This window comes from Triplophysa dalaica, chromosome 21, assembly GCF_015846415.1.
Source record: "Triplophysa dalaica isolate WHDGS20190420 chromosome 21, ASM1584641v1, whole genome shotgun sequence".
Lineage (NCBI taxonomy): Eukaryota > Metazoa > Chordata > Actinopteri > Cypriniformes > Nemacheilidae > Triplophysa > Triplophysa dalaica.
In genome coordinates, this window is record NC_079562.1 from 19,194,009 (window position 1) to 19,206,974 (window position 12,966).

Here is a 12,966-nt window from a genome sequence, read left to right on the forward strand (position 1 = left end):
ATTATGCACATGCGCGGACGGATCGTGCCGGAATTCCGGATCGTGTACCGACGGAGCCCTCTACTGTCGAATCACTCTCGTGGTGCTATGATGTCACACGCCGATTGGTCTGCGCGGCGCCGCAGAAGGTCACACCGCATCCCAGTCAGCAAATCTCCTTTGGTGCAGATCTGGCCCATATAAACTCCTGACCTGTGGCCCACTTAAGAAATTATTCCCCGGTCCAGGTCTGGTCCACATCTTCTTACCCACAACTCAACCAGATCTGTGCCATCATTTCACCAACAGTGAGCAATTTAAGGAAGAATGATGTTGTCCATATCCGGACTTTATATGTCCTTCTAGTTCAGTAAAGGACAAGTGGCCGATAGACTAATAGCCAGAATTCCCTCAGAATTTAACCATATTTACACCACAACATTTTTTTATTTATTTAAAATATTTAATGAACACAATCAAACAATATTAAACACAAACACTGATTCTAAAAAAATATTTTTTATTACAGATTATATGCGAAAGATCAATAAAACTCAACTTTACAAATGTAGTCTTTTGTTTCCGGCTTTGCTATTGATCAGACGCATTTACTAGTGCTTTTTCAAAAATTTGGGAATGCTCAGCAACCAGGATTTCTTTTAGAATAGTGGTCTACATGCTTACTGCCAACAATTGAATCTCTTAAGGATAACTCCACTACCCACTCTCAAACTGGTGTGAAAATCAACAACCACCGGCTGCTCAAACTGCCACAAACTTCTACAAAAGATTGCAGTCATTGAAACAAAGTTACTTGCGATAATGCCGTCCCTGCGAGAACACATAGCTGATACTTGCCGTGGACCCCCTCAGCATATAGCCGGTGAGTTCTGTGAACCCAGGTCTTCTCAACAGATTATAGTAAACTCAGACAAACCTGTACAGATGCAAACAAAGGTAGCCGAGGACACAAACCCCTGGCAAAAAAAGGGCGCAAGACCTAAAGCTGCACGTAATATTAGACTGTCAAGAGTTTGACAAATTTCTGCATTAGCTTCTTCTACCCCAGATATGGCTAAGACTCTACCTGAGAATGTTGGTACTCTGCCACCCCCTGTACATCTTGAAAATAGATTTGAGGCACTAATGAAAATGGGTGAAGAATCCCCAAATGGGGTCAGGCAAAAATCAAAAGTGGACACTGTAACGGCACTCTGCTCAGAAAGCAGCCGAGCCCAATACTCTGTTAGTAGGGGACTCTATTATCAGGAACCTTCGTAGCAGGGCTATACTTACATGCTATTTCCCTCAAGCAACGATTGCTGATGTAATCAAGAAACTGTCCAACATCCTGACACAGCATAAGTCTGTAAATCGAATTGTCATACAAGTGGGGAAAAATGATATTCGAAAAGAGCAGTCAGAGCTCCTAAAAAGGGATTTTAATGAACTCTTTGAAATGCTTGGAAAGCTAAAAGTTCAGAGTAGAAAGGTTCAATAAAAGGAAGGAAGGAGACGGGAACCGGCAGACATTTAAATAAACATTTAATCAAATAAAATCAAAAGTAAAAAGACAGCCGGCCGCCCCTCGCGGTCATACAACATAAATACAAACATAAACATGTTCGGGCCCGGTCCTCTCTCTTCGATGGTCCGGTCGCTTGTTCGGATGGGTATGCAGCGACGAGACGAGGCAACGGAGACGGGAGCCCTCGGAACGACCGGAAAGAGAGAAGGGAGAGAGAAAAAATTATAGTCCGGTTCCCCGACATGCTGTCGCTCGGTCCTCAGCCCAGCCGAGAGGCTCTTCCTCGCGGTGCTATGCGGTGGTGCTGGACGTCTGGTGGAAGGCCCGATCCTCCTCTGCCTCCTGGCGGTTGGCGATGGCTCCTCCGTGTGAGGGCAGCGGCAGCGAGTCAGTCCGCCGTTTCCTGCTCCTCACCTTCATGGCTGTTGGCAGCAGGATTCCCCCTCACGGCCAACGGCGCTGACTCCTCCGGTGTTGTACCGAAATCCGACTCCCCGGACAAATCATACTCCCCGCACGTGCACACGCTTTATTCACATTTGATAGCCGGAGTTAAGATTTCTGTTTGCTTCGGTTCTATTTCACACTTCTAGCCCCAGTAATGAATGTGTAAATTAGTCGTTGTCAAAGTCTTAAAATTTACGATCACCAAAAGATGTTAAGCAATACTAAGGATTAAAGATGGGTCAAGTAAATAAACACACAACAGAATGGTAGATCGATTTAGCTCGCTCGTGGAAACAATATGTTCAAGACCACCCGGACAATTTTACATGGATTATCACAGTAAAGGGATAGTAATGCTTTTTATGCAGACAAATTTGGATGCCCGATGTAATTTATCTGTGCACAACTTTGTTCCAAAAAGTAATGTCACGATATCTTTGGATTCGTGGATGACGTTTTGCTTTTGTCATGTTACTAATTCACACTGTCTTTCAAATAACTTGTAGGCTGATCCTTTACTTTTCCTTTGATACTTGCATATGAATGTCATTTAAATTACAAATATTCAATCATTGAAGTATAGAGAAATACATTTATTTAAGGTTATAATGTGCTCTTATAGAAGACGGTGTTAAAAATGTTTGTCAACGTGCCAAAATGCTTTCATTTATCTCTTTTTTAAGGATTTTTTCCCTCTGTTACATTTTGTATGACCAATGAAATCACGATTAAAAGACGAAACAAACAATTTTCAATTGTCTTCCATTTTGATAAAACATTGAAAATGCGTTATGAGTTAAGAAAATACAAAATATGAGTTATTTTGGCCAGTCGCGACATTCCAAGGGATGTTAACCCCTCAAAATTAATGACACCATGTAACCCGATGCATTTTGTATTTCCTTTCAGGTCTAAATATTCTATGCAATGTATGTTTTTCTAACCTTTGTGTAGTGTTAAAAAGCTGGAACAAGAAGCACTTCATTTCTTTAATATAACTTTGGTTGGTGGCCTCATGACCATGAAGCTTTAGCTTTACTAGAAAGCGTTTAATGGGGGAGTAAAATTTCCACAATTTTAAATTTACACCTGCCAAAAATGTACTTCCCTCTTAATCTCACCTTAATATTATAACAGGCACATCACATAAGATACTGACACATCTTTATATAGAGGTTGAGTCTTTAAAAGCATTTGACTCTAGCTCCAATACTGTGGGTTAATTATAGGGGGTATAATTTCCACAACAATAACCAATGTACCCGTTAAAAATGTACTCCCCTCTTAATCTCACTTTAATATTATCACAGGCACATCACATATAAGATACTGATACATCGTAATAAAGAGGTTGAGTCTTTAAAAGTATTTGACTGTAGCTTCAATACAGTGGGTTTATTATATGGGGTATAATTTCCACAACAATAACCAATATACCCGCTAAAAATGTACTCCCCTCTTAATCTCACTTTAATATTATCACAGGCACGTCACATATAAGATACTGACACATCTTTGTATAGAGGTTGTGCTTCAGATTAGTATAATCACAGGCACATACTAGACATCAGGTGGCACTATGTAAACCTTTGTGATGGGCATGCAAATTTCATTCGCCAAATTTCATTGGCCTTTTCTATAGTAGTCAGAGTTGATTGGTTCTCAAGGGCAAACCCCATCTGTCGTTCACGACACAACGTCGAGAGACAGACAGAAAGGGAACTGAAAGTTAAAGAAAAGAAAATAATAAATCAATGCAAATACGTAAATGAAATAAAACTTAAAGACAAAAACATTACATTAAGTATAAAATTGAATTCACATTTTGATTCACATGTTAATAATCCTTTACCTATAGTAGTAGCATGTGACTATGGAACCATCTAGTTTTTACTATCAAATGAGTGAGTAACAAAAATAAAAAATATCATTATAGTATACTCAAGAAAGCTTAACATACATATATAAAACACATAAGTAATAATCCATATGTGATGACACAAAAATTTGCATGGTCAAACTAAATACATTAGTTTGCAGTGATGTGCATTATAGCTGAGACTATATATATTGTACAGCTTGTTTAGTGACTGAAGTCATTCCCTGTAAATGCAACTGAAGTTAGATAATTAATGTGTATGTGGCTTTGGAGACGGTCCCTAAATTTTCGATAATCGGACGTCCAGAGTGAAACCAACACTCCAATAGTGGACAAATACTGAATTTGTAAATCTTTTAACTGCATAAGTTGGCAAAACTAAATAACTCTTTATAATAGTACAAAAACATACGCCTTCTTGTTATTTTCCTTCACGTTGTTCCATTACAGACGGATAGCTTTGTTTAGCCATGGGCATATGTAAAGACTCATTATCATTATGCGCAGGTCGTCATCATCACCTGTTCGCGCTGCATGATGTCCAAATATGTCACAGTTTATTAAATAAATTAAGAATTATTATTTTTCAAACAAATTCTGTAAAGTTTTCTAACATAACACTCCGGAGCCAGAAAGTTGAATTAGTCTCTTGTTTACACTAAAGTGTTTTTGATTCATTTCTCGAGGGGCAGGGTTGGTGCAGGGGTCCCAAGCAACTGCATAGTTTGCGAATCGGAACGATCGTCTATGGGAAAGTCATATCCGTAACTGACACATCTTAACGTAGCCATTAAAGCTCCAGTATGTAATAATTTTGTAATAAAATTTCAGAAAATAACTTGCACAGTGTGATATATTTCCTCCAGTTGTGTACTTACAATATTTCAAAAGTCTCTAAAGATTTTTTATTTCAGAGAAATTCCAATTTTAAATAACTGGCCGTCCCGGAAAAGAAATGTCGCCTCTCAGTGACGCAATGTCCGCTCTATACTTTGTTCCGGTGTAGACCAGAATATCACATGGTGAAATGCGGAAGTGGTTGTTATGGATCACGATTACTCTTTGGCGAGTATTGAAGTGCCAGTAAAACGGAAGCGTCCATATTTGGATACACGCAGACTGTGTGACAAACGGAGGAATAAAACCAGGATAAATATCGGCCAGGCGTTTTCGAGATGGAGAGAGCTGCGCGACAATCTTGGACTTGACAGAGACTCTGCTCTCGCGAGTGTATTGATAGACAGGTAAGCAAATCAATTATTTATTTTAGAACGATTGGTTTGAGCACGTTAAACAACACGGCATTAACCATAAACACGTAACACTGCACAACATTAACCCAACAAATCATTTAACAAATAGCTGTAAATTGTAACGGGATAATATAGCATAACATTTCACGTTCCTTGCAGTTCATTAATTATGATGACATAAAATAATACGATCAGATATACAGGTAATACAAAAACTAATAAATTACCTCATCCGTGATCATGATTCGTTTATCCAATTTAGATACATCGCTATGGCGAAAACGCATTTAAAACGACATCTCCCATCGTCACCTGCTTCATAGCGTCATCAAGCTTCGCCTTTGTTATTGTTGGAAATGCGCCCTCTTGTGGTCAAATACCAAGGTTACATACTGCAGCTTTAAAGGAATCTTTAGTTTCAATAAGGTGGTTTTACGTGGGCAGTAAAATCACCACAATTATATCGATTACACCTGCCAAAGGAATTAGGTTTTTTTCGATCATTTTATTTTTAAGGTTACATTCATACTATTAAATTTATATAAAGGGGATTTAGTTACTACGTGATAATTACTTTGTAATAATCCACTGTATGTTTGTGTAATCCACGTCATGCACGGGTCCTATCCCTTGCGCACCTACAACGCATTCTTGGACGTGACAATTACATGCTCAATTGACGCTTGGGTCAATTTAGCAGATTTTCCCTTTTGTAAATTGGCATGTTCAAACCTGGATCCAGTTATTTACCAGCATATTGTGTCTTATAAATGCCACGGCAAATACCCCGATGGACTCTGCAAGAATGAAAAAAACTCATTTCGCAAAAAAGCTAACCTTTTTGAAATTGAAGGTAGGCCTTATTACGACAGCAACTTTAATCGTTTGTAATATTTTTGATGATGGTTGATTAACCATGCTAAACCTTGCTTTTTGTGAAGGGTGAAATCAGGTTTCGCTTTTTTAAAGCGCTTGTTTAAGTACTAAGCTTGATAACGAAATTAAATTGTAACAGTACCAAAGTGTAATTGGAATGCATATACAATAACTAACATCAATTAAGTTTTGTTAATGCAAGTGTACAGTGCTATTGTACTAAATAAATAGTGATATGCACAGACGTTTATATATAGTACATGCATGCTTCGTTAGAACGTTATTAATAAATAATTTCTTTCATTAAAAGTCTTAATGACAAACATAAATGAGTATTTTTCTATTTTCCAACAAAATACAAGTGAACAAAGGGGGAAATTCCATTCAACTGATTTTATTTAAGTCATTACTTTAGTACACATTCAGCTATTCACAAATAGTCATGATGCACTCTATGATGCACTTATGCTCACTCAGACACAAACTGACATGTGCGTGTATTATGTGCATGTAGGCTACAGGCCACCTGTAAGTATATTTAGGGCGGTTTCACATTAGCACTTTACAAATGAATATATGTAAATGTAAATGCAAATTGCACACTTATGCACCATTCTATGCCATTAGTATAAATAGTGTGAGAAGTGCATTCACATTGAAAATCTCAAAAAACAAGTGCACTTTAGGTACCTGGATGATGCACTTTTTCAACCGATAATAGTAATAATAAGTGTGGAACGGTGGACACTCAACAGTCGCAGGCTCTGTCCCAATTCGGTGGATGCGTTCTTTGAAGGCTGCATTTTAAGACCGATTGCGATACAGCAGTGCGACTGAAGGCTTGTAAGGCCATCCCAATTCGAAGAATGCTTAAGATGGAGCCTCAAAATGCCACATTTGAAGTGAATAGTGCATAGTATGTCATTTGGGTCACACCTTATATTTGTAAAGGTGCATGTGTCCGAGTGCGCATGCGCGGCTGAGAGTGCTTCATGTCTGCAGCCAGACTCTTCTCACTATTCATGGTAGAGCCGTTGAAAAACAGAGTTGCCACACACTTTCTTCTCTGTTCACCACAAGGGTTACCTTAACTTAATCTGTACAGTATGTGTATGTACAGTATGTGTATTATGTATCTTGCATATATATGTTGAATAACTATATTGGGCCCTATTTTAACGATCTGAAACGCAAGTGTCAAAGCGCGAAGCGCAAGTAACTTTGTGGGCGGGTCTCGGCGCTGTTGCTATTTTCCCGGCGGGATAAATGGCTCTTGAGCCCGGCGCAAATCTAAAATGGGTTGGTCTGAAGTAGCTTCATTATTCATAGGTGTGGTTTGGGCGTAACGTGAAATAAACCAATCAGAGCGTCATCCAACATTCCCTTTAAAAGCAGGTGCCCAAGTTCCATTATGGATTGCTATTATTATGGCGTATTTACCAGGCGCAAAAATATGAGCACGCTCAACTTAACTGGTAAGTTGAAGACTAAGGTTTTTAATGTACTTACATTATGGTAAAGGTGATTTCACAGTCTTTTTTTTCAGTCTTTCAGTTTTTTCAGTTTTTCAGTCGATTTTTTTTCCTGGTTCTTGACGGACAAACCAATTTGTCAGATGTCCTTATATACATATGATGTCTTATTTGTCTTATTATATGTCTTATATATATGTCTTATTGCCACTATTGGGCAAACAGGGCTGATCCTTAATTACTACAATTAGCCTGAATAATTTGTAAACTAGATTTATGCCTATTTTTTCACATCTTCGTGGCACACCACAATGAATTCAGTCATCTCATGTGTTAAATTTTTTTAGTTTAACAATTTATGATTTGCAAAAATAACTGTTGCATCTGTGTAGATTACATGAGCAAAGTGTATGCGCGTTGTGCACGCTATACAGTATGGTCAAGCATGCGCCCTTAAAATAGCATAATGAACAACGCGCAATGCGCCACTGACTTTAGACTAGGTTTTTTCTGGTCAGTGGCGCAATTGTTTAATGGAACAGCAAAATAGCACCAGGGATTGTTTGCGCCGGAACACGCCTCCTTTTTTGCGCTGAACCGCCCAGGGAGCGCAAGTTCATTCACTAGTTTAGCGACGTGCTTCTGTGGAGGGAAAAGCGCGATTTGCGCGGGTGCAAAATAGGAATGACACATGCGTCGGTGTACAAAGTCAATTGCGCTGGGTGCAAGATAGGGCCCATTATGTGTAAAAAATTTTGTCATAGATGGCTAATTGTACTATGTCCGCTACAAAACGACTCCCAAAGCAATCAAAACAGAAGTTGTGCTTGGGATAGAAGAGGCCAACAGACTATTTGCTGAGTTTCGTACCAGCGACATTGGAGCACATACGGGTCAAAACAAAACAAGAGATGCCATTTCAAAAAGATTTTATTGGCCTGGCATCTCAGGATATTGACAAATGGGTACTAACCTAAGTATCCATTTTTTTAAGTAGCTTCATTGTAATATTTCACTGTGATTTATATTTCTTTGTTTATACTATTTAAAACGAACACATTTTAAATTAATAGTTTAATTGAAGCGTTATATCTGTGTATGTTTTTAAAAAGTGGCACAGTGTGGCCAATGCCAAGCCAGTAGTACCTCTGTAAAAGAGGGGACTGCATACACGCCTATTGTGCTATGTATTATTTTCTTTACGCCACAATATGTTAAGTATATTGAATGGGTCATATTTAGATGTTTGAAATAACATAATACTGTCTCATGATATAATAATTTGTTTTTGGTTTAAATTTGCTCTAGGTTAATCAGCCCTTTGAGCTCTTAGGGATGGATCTCATTGGAAAGTTAACTTTAACAGATAATGGAAATCAGTATATCTGTGTCATTATTGATTACCTTACAAAGTGGCCCCAGGCCTATCCTTTGAAATCCAAGTCTGCCATAGAAGTGGCCCAATGTTTGATTCATTTTGTGCATCAGTTTGAAGCTCCAAAAAGAGTGCTAACAGATCAGGGGACAGAATTTGTGAATCAGGCAAGTTTTAATATGAATATAAATCATCTTCATGCTTCAGAACAATAATTAAAACGAATTTTCCTGTTTGTAGCTAAACAGACATGTGTGCAGTGTGCTTAACATCCAGCGGTCCTTATGTGCACCCTATCATCCACAGACAAACGGTCTTGTGGAACGAATGAATGCTACCATACAAAGGTATCTTGTGAAATATTTAAATTGTGCATAATGGCTTTAAGTTTAAATTAATTTGTTGTTAGTAGGCCTCTGCCTGTGTTTCATTTAGCAAATTGTCAAGTTATTTAACTTAAACTGTTATTATTGCTTGTAATGTATCTTGTTTTATATTAAACCATGTTCAAAAATCAGAGCACTCTGCAAGCTTGTCAAGGACCAGCCAAAGAACTGGGATAGGCATCTCGATGCTGTCATGTTTGCTATACGCACAAAAAAAAACAAATGACAACAAGTTCTCACCTTACTTTTTGATGTTTGGGAGAGAGGCCCGTTATCCCAGTGAGATTCCAGAGCACTACAGGGTAATATAAATGCATTGAATTTCAAGAATTTGACACATTTTTATCAGTAAGGGGATTTCTAAGTGGGCTACTGACACGTAATTTCCACCAGATGTAGCCATCAAGCCAAGTATTGAATTCATACAAAGAAATCAGAACATTTAAGTATATGTGATACTCACAAAGTATGTTAAAAATTGAGTAATGTTTGGTCTTACTTATTTCTGTTTATTTGTATTGAGTTAAATTCATTCACCACCGTATTTCCTAATACTGTGTTTATTTACAAATTAATAATTGTATATTGAGCGACATGGGGAGAAAATAAGGGACCTTTATTTTGACATTCTTATTGGAGAGTCGCGGACAGAACTACTAACTGCGCATGCGTCTTCAGATAAACAGAGGAGCTGTGGAAGAGCAGATGCGACTCTCCCGTTCTTCTTACAATATTCCTGTTTTACAGGTAAAGAAACAGAGATTTAAAGACAAACATATACCAATAGTACTGCGGTTGCATTGTTACAGTGAATAGTGAGTGTTAAGTGTTAATTGTGGTGCAGTTTGAGAATTTGTTGTCCGTGTAATATGATATGTTCACACTAACGTGAAGAAATGTAATTTAAGTATGCTTCTGTGATCAGTATATCTGACTATTGTGTTGCATTACTTATTTTTGGGTCGGAAAATGTTCGATGTTCTTGTTAATGTGTTGATTAATAACTTGAAGTATCTCTGGGAGGCTCACTCTGTGGTCGCGTTTGGCGCGCTTTATGGTCACGTGACCACTCGCCGCAGAAAGCATAGAAAGTGGCTGGAGTTGTGATGATCCAATGTAAATACAACTCGCTGATGAGGGAAACAGTGATCTGCGTTTCTCATTGGTGTAAAGAATGAAGAGTATTTACTCAAATTTACATTTAGTATGAGTAAAGTCATATAAAATCACTTTGTGGTTAATAATTTATTGCAGTTTATAAAAGTGTATGTTGAGCATTAAGTTGTTAACTGAAAATGGTAATATGAAGAAAGGAGATAAGTGCCAGAAATGTGATTTATTTTGATGTCTGTGTTTCTCAAGTGATGTGCACAGACAAAAGAATGTAAAGAAATGTTTTCAAAGCAATTGTTTGTGTTGAAATTGTACTTGTCGTACATTTAATAAAGAGATAAACAGAGGAGCTGTGAAAGAGCAGATGTGACTCTCACGTTCTTCTTACAATATTCCTGTTTTACAGGTTACAGTAATCTGTCTGCTGGGTCTCTGAAAGCGGGACCTGCAACATATACAAGTTCAGTCATAGTAAATAAAGTGAAATGACACCAAGAATAAGTATTGAACACACTTTATTAAATACTTTGTAGAAAAGCCTTCGTTGGTGATAAGCTTCTAGATGGCTCTTGTATGGGGAGACCAGTCATCTGCATTGCTCAGGAGTGATTCTGGCCCATTCTTCCACACAAATGTTCTTTTAATCTTGAAGGTTCCTTGGGCCTCTTTTATGAACTTTGATCTTCAGTTCTCTACATAGATTTTCTATGGGATTTAGGTCAGGTGATTCACTGGGCCATTCAAGCAGCTTGATTTTCTTTCTTTGAAACCACTTCATTGTGTCCTTGGCCTTGTGTTTGGGATCAATGTCCACACTCTTTTCATAGTCAGCTTTCTGGTTCTCTTTTATCCAGAATGTCCCGGTACATTTCTTCATTCATCCTGCCTTCAATAATATGAAGTCTGTCAATGCCCCTTGCTGAAAAGCAGCCATAAAACAAGATGGTTCCACCCCCAAACTTAACTGTTGGTATGGTGTTCTTGGGGTGGTGGGCAGTGCCATTTCTTCTCCAAACATGGTGTGTAGAATGACTGCCAAAGTTCAATTTTGCTTTCATCTGACCATACTATAGTCTCCCAATAATACACAGGCTTCTCCAAATGCTCTTTCACAAACTTTAACCGAGCCTTAACATGCTTTTTGTTCAGCAATGGAGTCTTGCGTTGTGAGCGTGCATGGATGCCATGGCGGTTCAGTGCATTGCTTATAGTTTTCTTTGAAACAACAGTACCTGCTGATGCAAGGTCTTCCTGAAGGTCTGCCCGAGTGGTTCTTGGCTCTTGGAGAACTCTCCTGATGATTCTTTGGACTCCTCGGACAGGGATCATACTTGTAGCACCTGATCGTGGCCGGTTTCACGAGTTCACCTTAGCAAATAATTAAAGGGGGGGCAGCGTGGATACGCTGAGAATTTAGTATGCGTATTTGGCGTGCTGTCCGGGGAGAGGGCTCCGGGGTCGGCATTCTCTCCCGACCCCGGAGCGCTCCCCCTTTGTTCGGGGCGAGGGCTCTGGTCTATGTTTGCCCGTGCCCCGAGCTTTTTCCCCCCCTTTTGGGTAGAAAATAGTTTTTATTGTGAGGAGTCGGGGTGGAGGTGGGATGCTGCAAAAATCTATGAATGAAGGAGGTAAGGAGGTTTCACGATTTATAGAGCTCGTTCTGGTTTGGAAGGATAAGTGATGTGATTGCTAATGCCGGGCAGCTGCGTGATTTCTGATGCCGTGCAGCTGCTTAATTATTTGCACGTGCTCCTCCCGAACTTTGTTAATAAAATATCATTTCACGAGTTCACCTTAGCAAATAATTAAAGGGGGGGCAGCGTGGATACGCTGCGAATTTAGTATGCTTATTTGGCGTGCTGTCCGGGGAGAGGGCTCCGGGGTCGGCATTCTCTCCCGACCCCGGAGCGCTCCCCCTTTGTTCGGGGCGAGGGCTCTGGTCTATGTTTGCCCGTGCCCCGAGCGCTTTCCCCCAAAAATGCGATTGGTGCAGGACAGCAGCCAAAGCTGGGCGTTACTGCCCCCCCAAAAATTAGCAAGGTTTACAGCTGTGAGTTGCTGGCCTTCGTTTTGAATAGGGTCCCGGCTGGAGCCTCTGCGGGGTTTTATTTCTGTGGGCTTCTGTGCGGTATGGATACTGGTGTGGTCATTGGAAACGTGGATGAGGCCCCTGTGCGGAAGGTGCTGCTGCTGCGGTTTAAACGACGTGTATGGGAACCCCTACTGGGACGACGCTACGTCTGAGGCGGTAGAAAGCTACTGCCGGGGCGGCGTTGCTGCGGCGGATTTAGATATAGATAAAAGGGGCCCCGGCTGGGGTAGCACTGCTGCGGTAGTGTAAACAACGGATAAAGGCCCCTGCTGGGGTGGCGTTGCTGCTGCGGTGTGAAATGTAGATGAGAGACCCCTGCTGGGGTTGCGCTGCTGCTGCAGTGTGGAATATAGGTAGAACCCCTGCTGGGGCGTCAATGCTGGTGCAGTGGGAAATACAGATGAAGGCCCCTGCTGGGGAAGCACTGCTGCTGCAGTGTGAAATATAGATAGAGACCCCTGCTGGGGTGGTACTGCTGCGGCAGTGTGAGATAGAGGCCCCTGCTGAGGCGATACTGCTGCTGCAGTGTGAAATAAAAGCCCCTGCTGGGGCGTCACTGCTGGTGC